The 14,943-nt window shown below is 38.9% G+C and overlaps 1 protein-coding gene across 10 annotated transcripts in view; it reads left to right on the forward strand.

Annotated features, from left to right (window-relative positions):
* The window catches only part of Zbtb20 (zinc finger and BTB domain containing 20), a 752,057-nt gene that overhangs the window by 237,751 nt on the left and 499,363 nt on the right, over window positions 1-14,943 (forward strand). Inside the window, exon 4 of one of the 10 annotated variants that reach the window (XM_050148761.1) lies at window positions 413-544. The exons of the other annotated variants lie outside the window; for them this stretch is intronic. The gene's annotated coding sequence lies outside the window, so the exon portion shown is untranslated. The remainder of the gene's footprint in view (window positions 1-412; window positions 545-14,943) is intronic. 10 annotated transcript variants of the gene reach the window in all.

The following is a 14,943-nucleotide window of genomic DNA, read 5'->3' on the forward strand; positions in this document are numbered from 1 at the left end:
GAAATTACAAACTTAAGTTATAAAAGTGCATGGATTTTGAAACAAAAATAGGATTTTTTTATGCCTAAATTTTACAATCTCCTCCTCCAAATTAATGGTAGAAAGTGTAAGAGGAAAGGTTGGCATGGGGTAGGAGGGGGGAAGAGGAGGTGGGAGACATACAGAAACAGAGAAGCAAAGAAAGAACCAGCAGGAAAGGAAAGAGACGAGATAAAAATGCTTCTTAGAAACCCATTGATTTTCTGTTTTTTAAAAAATATCAGTTTATCTCAATCTTGAAAGTTTGAAGTTGACTGGTTTACTGTAAGAAGCATTTAGTAAATGCAATTTTTATTTTTAATAACTAAGGCTCAAATTTCATGTGAAATCTCACACCAGCCCTCCAATGTAATTAAGTTTATGGTTTTCTCAGGCACTTCAAAGACCCGTGATGTGCTGTTAACAACATTTTCCCCCCTCCTGGATAAGGAGTAGGACACCACAGCAGTCATGCTGCAGCTGGCTGCTATGTCTCAGTAAAGCAGATGCCACTGAGTGATGCAAGGTACTGGATATTTTGGTGTAATTTATCTCAAAAGACTCGGGACAAAGAAGTGTGTTTTACCTGGAAGTCTAAAATGATAAGATGCTGGCTTCTGTGTTTGAATAATAAAGAATATAAAGCAAAGCCTGTGTGTGCAGGCTCAGGAGGGCATTTGTACTGCACAGGTATTACTGAGGGCTCAGTGTGGCATTGTGGCAGGGATGTGTGCACTGGAGATTATAGTCTGGAGTCTTAAGAGTAAGGCAAATTGATGTCCCATGATTTCTTCTAACATCACACATACACTCACAAGTAGAGACTGCAGGTGCTCCTTTTTTATTGCACGATGTAAAGAGAAAATGTAAAATGGACAAGCTTTCTACAATCATGTTCTCTTCATCAAGCTGTTATTGTTATTTTAGTGAGTCCACTAAAAAGAATTATCTAGAGCTTCTTGTCTTTGCTTCTTTGTGTACTTGATGAATATGATTACCATTTTACCTCCTGTATTTAAACCCCTCTGCTTAATCCCACATTCTGCCTAAAAGCCATGTCTGTGAGAGCTTGTTCCCCTTCCTGTGATAGATTTTAGAGATAGGACTGCATTTATGCAGGTGCAGTCAACACATTTTGGGCTATTTTCACTGACTTGTGCAAGTACAAAATGCCCAATGTAATTAAACTAAGATTAATAGAGACTATTAGTAAAATAAAATTGTTTTATGAATGAAAATCCCATACTAATTCAGCACAGCCTTTCTTTGACAAATGTACTATATTCACTTATGTAGCACATCATTATATGCCTAGGAAGCAAATAAACATTTGTCAGGCTCCTTTCCAGAATTTTCTATTAACCGTCTTCTAATTTTTTTTCATGTGGCCTGCAAAGGGAATCAGATTTTACTTTTAAATGGAACAAAAGATTAGCCTAATACTACAAGGCCCAGTGATTTTTCAGGATCACAAGAAACCTTTACGTAATTTTCTTCTGGAATTGTTCTTAGTCTTCTCTTTTCTTCACTTTAGAATTTAAAGTATCCTATTCAAAATGGCCACCATAGAGGGGAGGGGAGGAGGGAGCGAAGGAAAATAATAAAGAACAGTAGCAACTGAGTTGATGCTATATAAATAAGGACATTTGCTGTGTCTCTCTTCTGCAGTTTTTATGTCCTACTGATGAGAGAACTGGTTTGAGATGTAAATTGCTTCCCTTTGATTGAACCAGGGAGGAGATGTCATGTAACTCATCTCATCAGCATAGAGCATTGTGCGCCTTTGGTGAATTATAGGATAACAGAGCTAGGAAGAATTCCTTAACCTCCTTCCGCGGCTCTGTTCCAGTGTTTAATAACCACCAAAGGGAAGGTCTTTCCCTCCATTTACCTGACTGCCTTCATCATTTTAGCTCATCTATTCCTATCCTGTCCTTAAATAATTTTTGAAAGATCACTGGAAAGTACCACTGGTTTATTTGCTGTAAATAATGTGCAAATGAAAATTGGGTTGTGAGGAGGGGTTTTGTTGCTGCTGTTAATTTGTTTTAGGTAGACATCACTTAAAAGATTGCTTTGGGAAAATGAGAAAAGTGATGAAGAAATGATTTCCTGGAAGTATTTACCATGGTATCTGGCTCATCTGGGTTTAAAAAAAGCCAGTAGGGATAGCTGCAAAGAAAACAGGCTCTCAGCATGGTGGGTAGGCTGGAGCAGAGGATCAGGTAGGGTTGGTATTCCTTCTGACATCCTCCAGGTCACATGCTGTACGAAAGAATAAGAAAGAAGAATCTGGGAAGGGGGCTTAGAACAAAAGAACTGGAAATGAGCCTGCAGTCTAACTGCCCAGGCAGTGCTCAGAAAGCCATGGACATATATATGAAATTCAGGGTGGATATCACAGCCCTATCAGGACAGCACAGCCTTTTCTTCCTCCCTTCCTATTAAATCTACATTTTGAAGGTGGATGGTGCTGACTCATAAATTAAATTGGAGTAATACATACAGTGTATATATATTTCTGTCACTTTGTCTCAAATTAAACACGAACCTTCTCCCCTGACAAGATGATAGAAAAGTTAATTGCTCGCCCTGGCTTTAAATTGGAATTTGAATTTGCAAAATGCTAAAGGTTTATGAGATCTAAATCATGAGGAGCTTAAATTACATTCCTGTGATAAAATATTAATAAATCAATTAAAACATAAGCCGAGTATAATATTACTTTTTTGTGGGAACCTTGAACACAATAATTCATTAGGGTGTAGTGCAGTAACAATTATTGTATCTTTTTTTAATTTTCTTTTTATTAGTTTTTTTTGATAAATACATCATCAGATAACATTCCACATAGTAGATTATCATCCCCCTATGCAGCAGCTAGAAATCGCTGTACCCCTAAACAAGAGCTGTGCTCTAAATTATCTGCTGTTAGTTGTCCTTGTTAGCATCAGCTGCTTCCTTTACTGAAGGGGTATTTTCCTCTTGGGAACATCTGTTCAATGCCAGCTCTACCATTTTGCGGTTTCTTAATCTCTTTTCTAAAAAATGGGTATAATCATCATAATACTACCTCAGTGCTGGCACATAGAAGCAATCAGTCAATGCATATAGAAATCCTTTCCACATGGTAAAGCTCCAGATAATGTTTTATATTATTATTATAGATTAGGACATTTGTATCTCTAGGACGGCTCTTAGACATCACTGAACAATCAAACCCCTCATTTTAAGTATGAAGGATCAAAAATCCAGAGAGGTTAAGTCATTTGGGTAAGACCACACAGCTAGGCAAGGAAATTGCAGAAACTAAAATCAAGACTCAAAACTCATAACTCAGGGCATTTCTCAGGTCCTATTCAGGTGCTTCCCTCTTTAAAAATACTAGAAGATTTGCAACAAGGTTCATATGTCATTCTAGCTACATTATTTCTAATCTAAAATTATTTCCCTTTGAAACGTGTGTTATGATGTGTGTGTGTGTGTGTGTGTGTGTGTGTGTTTGGATTTTATTTTTGTATTGTATTTTTGGACTGATTAAACATTAGTCATTTTAGGCATAATTTTCTAAGGGGCCTGGTGGCACAAGCATGTATTCCCACAGCTGTCAGGAAGGGGCTCATTTAGCTAAGGAGAGAATGCCTTCTCCTGCTGCTCCCCAAATGAAGACTCAGCAGTCACCTTCCTTTCCTACAGGGTTCTGGAGGAGGCCACAGAGGAGAGGAGGTCTTTGTCTTTAAGTAATTATCTCTTATGGTGATGGACAAAGATTCAAGGACAACAAGTTTATCTCCTTAACAGCTGTCCTGCTCTCTAGCCCCCACCTTGGATTTTTTGACCCTCCTCTCTCTCCCTCACATCCCAGGATTATCTGTAGCTTGCTTTTTGTTTATTACAAAAATAAAGAGCACTATTGCTATAATACTGTTTAGATCTACCTCAAATAATCACTGCCCCATTCCCTGCCCCACCAGTGACAAAAGAGAAACTCAGGCTCAAAAGACTGTCAGTCAATCTGAAAATAAGGCTGCCTGTGACTGTTTGTTCTGCTGGCCAGGAATAGGACAGCCTGACAGTGTTTTCATTCCATTTTGTTTTCTCTAGCATTTTTAGTAGCAATAACAAGATCAGCATATGCTAGTGTTTTGAAGACGTATATTAGAAATGTGAAATGTTTGTGAATGATAAGGCATTATATAAACTCTGCCTAAAAGAAATCTATGATATTCTTCAAAGCTGCTCAGGCAGAATGGGAGGTTCTGTGGAGTTCATAGTGCTGGTCGGGTTTTATAGAATATTCAGTGCATTATGGCCAGAGGAAGTATGGTCTCTGTCTTGCAGTTTAAAGACTAGAATCTATTATTTTATGGGAGAAAGTGAAAACAAGAATTGAAGATGAAAAGTCGATAGAAACAAAATGTTGAAATTAGGTGATTACTCAGGAGAAACAATTAAAAATTAGGTCTTTTGAAAAGAAAATACCATTTTTAAAAAAGCATCATGATTGGGAATGAGTAACTGAATTAAGAGCTTCCATAAATTACACAGCAATGTCTTGGTCATGAGGTCTTACTTAATCTTTATTTGGAACATAAAATAAGCTAACTGTGTATTTAAGAAAACAAAGGAGATTTGTTAAAGCCTAAGAATTACACATACTCTGTAACCCTATGTATTATCTTTGATTTTATGATCCATTGATTGGGTCCATATTACATAACAGGCCTTACGTAGAATTAATCTGATATTTTCCTCCTGACATTACTCATTCAACCCAGGGATATTCAACAAGAAGCACAAGACCCAAGACCAGAGCCAGAATTCAAACCTGTGTAACTGCCAGATGTTTTCTCCTTTTATTAATTACTTTGTGGGATCTTTCATGGAAGACTTAAATGAGGCAAGTTACAACAAATGAAACAGAAGGCCTGTGGAAATATATGGGAGAAAAAGAAGCAGCAAAATATATTGTTTATCCTAAAGGGTGCACTAGAAACAATCTCATTGTGTAGGATAAACTTCTCTGGATGTTTGTTATCTTTGATAGCATCATAGTGTTTCCCATGGATCTTCCTTCCTTAGTAAAATACTGATTCTGTTCTGCTTTACAAATCATTTTATACCCGTTTCTCCATTGTTTACTCATAGAAAACCCATGTGGAAAGAATAAGTATTGCTCCTTATGTTTTTACAGACTGGAGAACCGAGTCCTCGTGGATCCCTTTGTTTGCCAGAGTGTTCTAAGTGACAGAAAAGCTTTTGTTCTCGCGCTGTGTGTTGGAGGACAGGGGGCACGGAGTAATGTTGGTGTCTTCTTCAGTCAAGCTCCACTTTATGTTTTGAGGCAGGTCTCTCCATGAACCTGGAGCTTGTTACCAGGCAAGTCGTAGGAGTATTCCAGCAGTCGGATTATATAAACCCTCAGCTTCCTGCCAGGTCCCTGGGTCCTGGGATCGAACTCAGGTCCTGTGGATACAAGGCAAACCCTTTACGGATTGATCAAATCCCCTCCTGATCCACTTAGTACAATCTGTTTTTACAGTATCAGCTCACTCTATTATTTTATAAAACAGAAAATCAGAGTAAAGCTTTCCAGTTTAATGACTTAAAGCATGTTGAAGTATAAGGTATGAGGAGAGAGAATGGTTAAGAGCACTGGCTGTTCTTTCAAAGCGCCTGGGTCCAATTCCCAGCACCTAATTAGAAGCTCACAATTATCTAACTCCAATTTTAGGAGATTTGACAGCCTTTTTTGGTCTCTGAGGCATCAGGCACACATGTGGTAAACAGATATACATGCAGGCAAGACACTTATATACATAAAAAAGTAAAGGATATTTAAACAGTTAATTAAAAAATTTACAAATATGCAAAGCTTTATTTCTCCTGTTAGAGGAAAAGCAATGGGGTAGACAATCTAGAGAGTAAGGCGGTGAGGTTCGTTTCTGATAGGCCATGACTTCCTGATATAGATTGGGATGCTCCAGCTTCTTTCCTCCATCTACTGTTCTACCTGTCCTTCTACAACATGGCTTGATTTTACAGCGTCGTTTGGAAACCTGGTAAAACATAGGTTTTAAAGAGTCTCTACTTAAATGCAAATATGTTTATGAAACGAGTGATACAGTATTCCTGGAATGTGGATGCTAAAGTTGACAAGAAAGGACCAAACACTTACTTGAGAAAAGGGTTGGAGAAGTACCAGTAATTAAAGTTGTGTTTTTACCAATTAAGAGAAAATAAATAGGAAATGTCATTCTTTTCATCTGTTCCCATGCAACAGTCAAACACAAATGAGACACATACAAAATCCTTTTCATTTGTTCAGAAGGCAGGCTCAATCAAAGTATATAAATCACAGAATACCAAATAGCTCTCCTCTCTGTGCCCTCCTCTGCTGTGCCCCCCCTCCTCTCCTGTGTCCTCCTCTCCTCTCCTGTGCCCACCTCTCCTCTCCTGTGCCCTCCTCTCCTCTCCTCTCCTCTCCTCTCCTCTCCTCTCCTCTCCTCTCCTCTCCTCTGCCCTTCTCTCCTCTCCATGTATACTTATGCCTGTGTACATGTGCCTGGATGTCAGTGGATGTCAGAAGAGGGTATAAAATACTCTGGAGGTGGAATTATAAACTGTTGTGAGCCATACAACATGGGTACTGGGAATTGAAGTTGCATTCTTTGAAAGAGTAACATGTGCTCTGAACTATTGAGCCATCTTTTCAGTCCCAAGAATAAACACTTTTAATTATGATTTTTAAAGAAACATTTAGAGTTTAGAGTGACATGAGGACATTTAGAAGTAGATAAAACACTATTCAAAAGAAAATCTATAAAGCTAGCCACTGTTCCTACTAGAACAAAATTATAATGAATACATTATAGTATTAAATTGTATTATATTATAATACTCAGCAACATGGATAGGAAGAACAAAAAAGTCTGCAAAACAGGAAGAAGGAGTTTGTAAAAATAAACCTAATATTACAAATAAAAATTTTTTAAAAAGATAAACTAATAAATCAGAGTTAATTTTTTCCAAGAGAATAAAAAACTATAAACAAGCTAGTTTCAAGTGATTTAATTCCTAAACAAGAAAGCCACACGTGCACAAGTAAAAAGTAAACAGAGAAACAATTTAAGAAATGAATAAATTAAAGCAACTACAACACATTTTCCCCATATAAACTTAAATTTTCAATGAGGTCAATGAATTCAAGTAAATATAAATCACCAAAGAGATCCAAGAGAGATAAGAAATTCAGATTGAATAACTACCGCTAAATATATAGTTGCATGCATATATACTCAGGGTGGCATGGTTGTGTATATATGTGTTAGACTAATAGGATAGTAACCTCTGTAAGACCTCTATAAGATACATGTTTATTTTTTTTACCCCAACCTCTTTTTATAAAGGTGTGTGTGTGTGTGTGTGTGTGTGTGTCTTTCTAGAAGAGGCTGTCAAAACTCCTGGAACTGTTGTTATATGTATTTGTGAGAAACCCTGTGTGGATAAGACTGACCTCCTGTCTTGTGGAAGATCAGCAAGTGTTCTTTACTACTTGGCTACCTGGGCAGATGTAGTGATAGGAGTGGTGGGTTGCGTCCTGCCACCGGACTCCGCCATGGCTAGCTTTATACCCGAAATAATTACAAGGAAACTGTATTCTTTTAAACACTGATTGGCCCATTAGCTCTAGCCTCTTACTGGCTAATTCTCACATCTTAATTAACCCATTTATAATAATCTGTATAGCACCATGAGGTAGTGGCTTACCGGAAGATCTTAACCTGCATCCATCTTGGAGAGGAAAGCTATGGCGACTGACTGACTTGGCTTCTTTCTCCCAGCATTCTGTTTCTGTTTACTCTACCCATCTAACGGATGGCCTATCAAAAGCCAAGCAGTTTCTTTATTAATTAACCAATAAAAGCAACAGATAGATAGATGACACTCCCCACATCAGGCAGAGCTACCTCTTAAATCTTAAATTTTCTCTTCCAGAATACATGCTTAAGAAATTAATTCACAAGAATTTCTGTTGAATCTGAGGTACATACTGCTTTTGCTTCTTTACCAACTTGTGTGAGGTCAAGCATCAGATAGGCTCTTTATCTTTTCCCCAGTTTCTTTTCCTTCTAAGGACAGAACGAATCATGAAAAGAGCATTGCCTTTTTAAGTTGTCACTTCTTATCCCTTGTTATAATCTACCATGTGTGCCACAATTGCTCTGCAGATTCTTTGCATCCCTTAATTGAGGCCTTTGGGCTAGATGTATGGTTCTTGTTCTTTCCCAAGGTAAATGTGTATATGTAACTAATTGTAGGTTACACAGTCTTTAAATTCTCTTTCTCTGCCCGAGTTCTAGAGCACACTAGAACTCCTTTTCCCCTCATTTTAAATACCGTCCACAGTTTCCCCTCCTTTCTCTCTTCCCATTCTCTTCCCTCCACTCCCATCTACCCCCTACCCATATACCCACTTCTCAATCTCCATTCAGAAAGGACCAGGCCTCCCATAGAGTTGGTCACAGCATGGTGCATCAAGCTGAGGTAGGACCAAACTCTTCCCCCTGTATAAAGACTGGACAGTGTGATCATCATGGGGAACAGGTTCCTAAAATCCATCTAAGCATCAGGGACAGGTCCTGATCTCACTACTACTAGCCTTACAAACAGACCAAGCTGTACAACTATTACACACATACAGAGGGCCTAGATAGTTTCCATGCAGGCTCCCTAGCTGTTCGAGAGTCCTTGTGTTCCCATGAGATCAGGTCAGCTGTCTCTGTGGGTTTCAATCTCATGACCTTGACCCCCTGGCACCTACAATTCCTCCTTCTTTTCTTCAGGAGGACTCCCAGAGCTCAGCCCAGTACTTGCTATGGATCTCTGCATCTGATTTTCAGTTACTGGATAAAGGTTCTGTGATAACAAATAGGGTAGTCACCAATCCGATTACAGTAGATGGCCAGTTTAGGCACCCTCTCCACTACTGTTTGGGCTCTCAAGTTAGCTTACCTCTAACATTTCCCAGCCTGAGGACCACATTCTGAAACCCCAGAGAAAAGTTTCAGAGAAGGTTGTGAGAAGCACAACAGAGATGGAAGATTCTCTGGAAGCAGCACCATAATTTGGATTTTAGCCCTTATTTTTCTTACTGTAGGGTCTTGACATGTTAGGGAACCTCTCTGCACTTCAGTTTCCTCATCTATAGTAGAATAGTATTTATTTTACCGAATTGTAAAGATTACATGGATAGTACATGTCTTAGAAGAGTGAACTGTCATCATGTCTGCCTCTAGGATGTAGCATGATAGCATGTAGAAAAATATGCTTGTCTTCTTCCCTGTTTGTTTTGCTGATGGCTGTAATACCATCTTTGCCTTTGTGACTCTGTGGTAGGGCTTATTTTCTGCTAAGTGTATAAGTATTGCTTTAAGTAGGCAGTTTGGAGATTCCTGACTAGAGTTAACTAAGTTGCAGAAGGAAGTGATTAAAATAAGGATAAACTCAGTACTAGTTATGGGAATTGTTGTTCTAAATTTCCTGATTATTGTTTTGTTTAATTTATATGAACATATTCTGCAACTGAGATATAACTAATGTCTTTGAAAACCACAATAGTGTAAAATATAAAGTTATATTTTTACTTAATGATAAACATTGTTTTCCTTGATTGGCACTTAAAATCTAGAAATTAATTAAACCCAACCATGCTTTTGTGAGTCAGCATATACATGCTAATAACTGTAATTAAGAAACAAAGAACAAACTATATGACAGTGGTGCTTACCTTCAGTGCCAGCAATTGGGAGGTAGAAACAGACAAATCTCTGTGAGTTCAAGGCCAGCATGGTCTAGAAATTAAGTTCCAGGACAATCAGGACTACATAGAGAAGAAACCTTATCTCAGAAAACAAACAAAAACAACAGCAGCTGCAAGAGAGAGAAAGAGAGAGAGAATCTATGTATGCTTCATCTTTATTTTCAACTTTAGAAGCATTTTGGTAAGATTTAATCGTGGCTAAGGAAAAAATTTGTCCAAGGTATTTTTCATTTTCAAAATATTGAACTAGATTTTATGGAGTCAGTTTTATCTTGAATTTATAAATAGTTATATGGAAACAACTCGTATAGTTTCAAAGACTGCACGGGTTGTATATAGAAGATAAAATCCAAGGTTCTTATACTTAAAAGAACTACTGATTTTTGTTGAATTTCAAAGAAAATAATTAGATTATTCATATTGCCTGGCTATCATAGTTGTGCTCTGGCCTCAGTTTGCTTTTTAAAAATGCAGTGAGCTCTTTCCTAGTGAGCCAAGAACTCTAAGTTCTTATGATACATATATTTTTAACATCAAATTTAATATTTTGACAATGTATGAACCACATGTGAGCACTTTCTCTACAGGTTTTCTCTTGGGCGCATGCCATCTGTGGTTTTGAAGCCAAGTGTTCTGCTGGGGCAGAATAATCAAATCAGAGTTAATGGGGTGACCATCTAAGCAGGGCTCTTTGTCATTAAGGTCCACTCTTGTGATAGTAGCACATTATCCCGCTGATTGGATTTGTAGGAAGGCATCCACCTGTGGCCCATGTTGGCAGAGAAGAGATTGACTGCAGAGGCAGCCCTGACGAAGAAGAAGCAGGAGGTAGCTGTCCTGGGCAGCAGAGCTTTGTCTGGAGAGCCACACTTGTAGGATGGCATAAGCAATACAAGTGTTGGGTGACTCACATTATTTGGTTGATTTAGGTCCCAAAGTAAAACAACCAAGAGCAGAGGGTTAGAATCTGTACCATTAGAATGGAAAGATTTCTCTTGAGCAGGGGAAAAGCAAGTCCATGGGAGATGTCTAGCCCGCTGATCAGACAAGATTTAAACTCATGGAGCCCTTTACCTCCAAGTCAGGGATGATTTTGTGTTTGGATGAGAGCTATTGTAAGAATTTCCATGTCTGTTGGGGGCACTGAGGTTCTCACAGACTATGGTAAACACAATTTGGCTCACACGCTCTCATAATCAGGCTGACTTGCAGTGAAACAGAGAGTGCTCTATAGCTGTGCCAGGCCTCTAGCAGTACCAACTGTTAAATAATAAACAGGCCCTGTTTGTTGGCAGCCTCTTCCCCTCCTGCCAACATGGAGTGCCCATTTTCTGGGTTTACCTGCCTGCATGTGTTCAGACACTCAGAACAGTGTGTGTGTTGTGAGAGGCAGTGATGGCGTGGACACATCAGTCTACTTCTAATCTGCTTAGTTCATTATTCCCTCAGGGCCACGGGCAAACTAGCAAACATGAAGGGCTTGGGCAGCACAAACAATGGCCATGCAGTTGTTCCAGTTAATGGTACAGGCTTTGTAGAGTGCACTGGCTAATTGTTTTTCTTACGTTTATTTTCTCTCTCTATTCTTGTCCTTCCTCTGAATTGGTTTGGCAGTAGTATGGATTAGGGAGGATGAGAGTAACTCTGACAATACGATGCTTTACTTCAGGAAGTTAGAATGTATTGGGCTACTTCTTTTATCTTACTGGCAAGATGTGTTTGGTTGATGTGCACTGATGTGTACTTGAGTGCACAAGTATTTTCTGAAGGTCCACAAGGTACAAATAAGGTGCACACACTTGGCTCAATGGACTTGTCCTCACACTGTAACTAAAAATCGCACACAGTCCATGGTGAGGTCGGTGTTCTCCCTCATAGTCCATCATCACATGCCTGTGGTGGAGCAGCATAATTAAGATCCAAGTTGAAAATAAGGTATTCACTCATTCTCATTCATTCTCAACCCCATCCCTTTCTCTGAAATAAAAGGAGTCCTACAAGTCCTCCATGTAGTCACTACCATATCCCCTCCTCTCCACATCCCCACAAGAAAAGTTCCCTTTATAATCTTAGTTTTAAAATGCCAAAGAAATTTCATATATATCACAAATGCAGTGTCAAAAATAGATTCTTCAAATTCCCACAAACCCTCCCCAAGCCCCAAAAAAACCAAAATAATCATCTCTAGGAATAAGCTTTGGGTTGCTCAGTCTAAGTGAGACACATTCAAGTAGGAGTTGCTAAACATCAAGGGTTGCTATGAATCAAAAAAAAAAATCCTTTCTGCTTTCCTTCCTTCCTTCCTTCCTTCCTTCCTTCCTTCCTTCCTTCCTTCCTTCCTTCCTTCCTTCCTTCCTTTGTTTTTATGGCATTCTTTCTTTCTTCTTTCTCATAAGTTAGGTGAAAGGCATGCCCTCAACTGTTTAGGGTAATATCACTATGAAAAATAGCCCTTTTTAGAGGTTTCTTTTAGAACCCATTTGTTTAAAATTTCTATTCACATTCCTTTGCAATCATAGCTCCTACAAGATGAAGCTATTCGTTGATTGGGATAGCAAAACCATTTGCTTGCATGAAATGAAAGTTCATTCACAGATCACTAAATGTACGTTAAACTGGGGTAATCATTCAGTCTTTTTGACTAGGATATTTTTAGATAAAGAGTAAATATTTGAATGAGGGGCCCTACTAAAATCCCAGCCAGTGGTGGTTCAGAAAGTTAGGGTGTCTAGTCTTTTCCTGGATTCATTTTCAGCAGTGTGTAGTTGAAGCTGATTCCATTTTCTTTTCATGAAAAACTCAAGACCCCCTTTCTTACTCTCTTTTAAGAAAGACCTTGCTCATTCAGAGTAAAAAAATATGTTGTAATTTTCCTTAAATTTATATTAATTTTTGAGAATTAATTTTTTAAATCTGTAGGCAAAGGCTGATTGTTCATTCCTGGCCGCTCAAACCTGAAATAATCACACAGAAACTCTATTAATTAAAACACTGCTCGGTCTATTAGCTTGGGCTTCTGATTAACTAATTCCTACATCTCAAATTAACCCATTTCTATTATTTTATTTTTTATACGAGGCTCGTGGTTTACCGGTAAGTTTCTGGCTGGCGGCTTGCATTCTTCTCTTTTGGTGGCTACATGACATCTCTCTGACTCCACTTTCTTTCCTCCTCTATCTTTGAATTCCGGCCTTACTCTAATCTACCCTGCTGTCGGCCAAAGCAACTTTATTCATTAACCAATAAAAGCAACACATACACAGAAGGACTTCCCACACCAAAATCTAATCAGTGTATTCTCTGAGTGCTGGGGTGGAACCCCGAACATCTTGCATGTGGGATTAGTACTTTTCTTATGACTTATAACTCTGCCCTTTATTTAGTATATTCTTGGACAAGATGATTTATATGGAATTAACCTGGAATGGTTCAGAAACACTAGCACTAAATTCATGCAGAAACCTTTATTTAAATGAGGGGGAAGAGGCTCAGAAGACTAGAACCATAACTGAGGAGCTGGTGGCTTCTAGGGTATAGGGAGTCAGTTTTCTTCAAGGGTGTGGCTTCTGTTTTGTTGACCTATGGATGTCCCCACAGCCATGGCCATAGGAGTAGCATGAATTTATATAATATATATAAATTATTAGCTTTATATATATAATTTAAAAAAAAGAAATCAAAGTAAGAAGTGTGTGTGGGAGATCTGGGAGGAGTAAATTTGATCAAAACGCATTAAAGATTCATGTTTTGTTTTTGTTGTTGTTGTTTTCTTTTTGTTTTTTGAGACAGGGTTTCTATGTGTAACAGCCTTAGCTATCCTGGAACTAGCACTGTAGACCAGGCTGGCCTCCTCAAACTCTCAGAGATACACTTGCTTGTGCCCCCCGCTCCAACTGCTGGGATTAAAGGAGTGTGCCACCACCATCGGGCTGAAAGAAATTCTTAATGAATTAATAAACGTATTTTTAAAGACAGAACCACTTTATAACAAATAATGAGTTTTGTTCACTGTATATCCTACTGCATCTTCATCATCCTTGATATGAACTTCTCAAAAGTTTCACCCTAACAAATGAGGCCCAGGCTAATTTTCCTTCATATAAGCCATTTTTCTTGTTTCTATTAGGCCTTCTCCCAGTCATCTGATCTCAGTAAGCTATCAAAATCCTCCCAGGGAGTACTCTCTGCTGGAGCATTTCTCTGATCCCACATTCCCGAGTTCCAGTGTCTAACCTATTGTTCACAGAAATGGAGATACCTCAAGTTTTTAGGATCACCCCTCAATGAATAAATAAGGTCTAAGGGAAATTTTGTCTTCATTTAGAGTGTATCAAATGAACTATGATTTCATATGTAGGCATGCATTGTTGAATTATGGAGCGGCAGGGCTGCGTCCCCGGCACCCGGCCGCCCGCATGGGTAAAATAATTACACGGAAACTGTATTCTTTCAAACACTGCCTGGCCTGGCTAGGTCCAGTTTCTTATTGGCTAGCTCTTACATATTGTTCTAACCCATTTCTAATATTCTGTGTAGCCCACGAGCTGGCTTACCAGGGAGGATCTTAACCTGTGTCTGTCTGGAGTGGGAGAATCATGGCGACTCACTGACTCAGCTTCTTTTTCCCAGCATTTTCTTCTGTCTACTCCGCCTACCTAATTTTCTGTCCTATGAGGACCAAGGCAGTTAAAGTTAAAGCCTTTCTTTTTTGTTTAAACAGAAAAAGGGGAAATGATGTGGGAGTGATTTCTTATTAATAAAGAAACTGCCTAGGCCCATTTGATAGGCCAACCCTTAGGTGGGTTTGAACAATATGTAAGAGCTAGCCAATAAGAAGCTGAAACTAGCCGGGCCAGGCAGTGTTTGAAAGAATACATTTTCCGTGTAATTATTTCGGGGCATAACCTAGCCATGCAGGCGGCCGCGTGCCGGGGATGCAGCCTTGCTGCTCCTACTTCAACAATGCATGGTGTAGGCAGATATGCAACCAACACTATCTGTACTACCCTATGATATGCTTGATGTAGCACACATGTCACACGTCTATTGTGTGCTTGTGGAACTGCCAATCCTTAGCTGTGGTGACCGTTGTTCTCAGAGGG

Source organism: Alexandromys fortis, unplaced genomic scaffold, assembly GCF_014885135.2.
Source record: "Alexandromys fortis isolate MF-2015 unplaced genomic scaffold, M_Fortis_MF-2015_v1.1 scaffold_4, whole genome shotgun sequence".
NCBI lineage: Eukaryota > Metazoa > Chordata > Mammalia > Rodentia > Cricetidae > Alexandromys > Alexandromys fortis.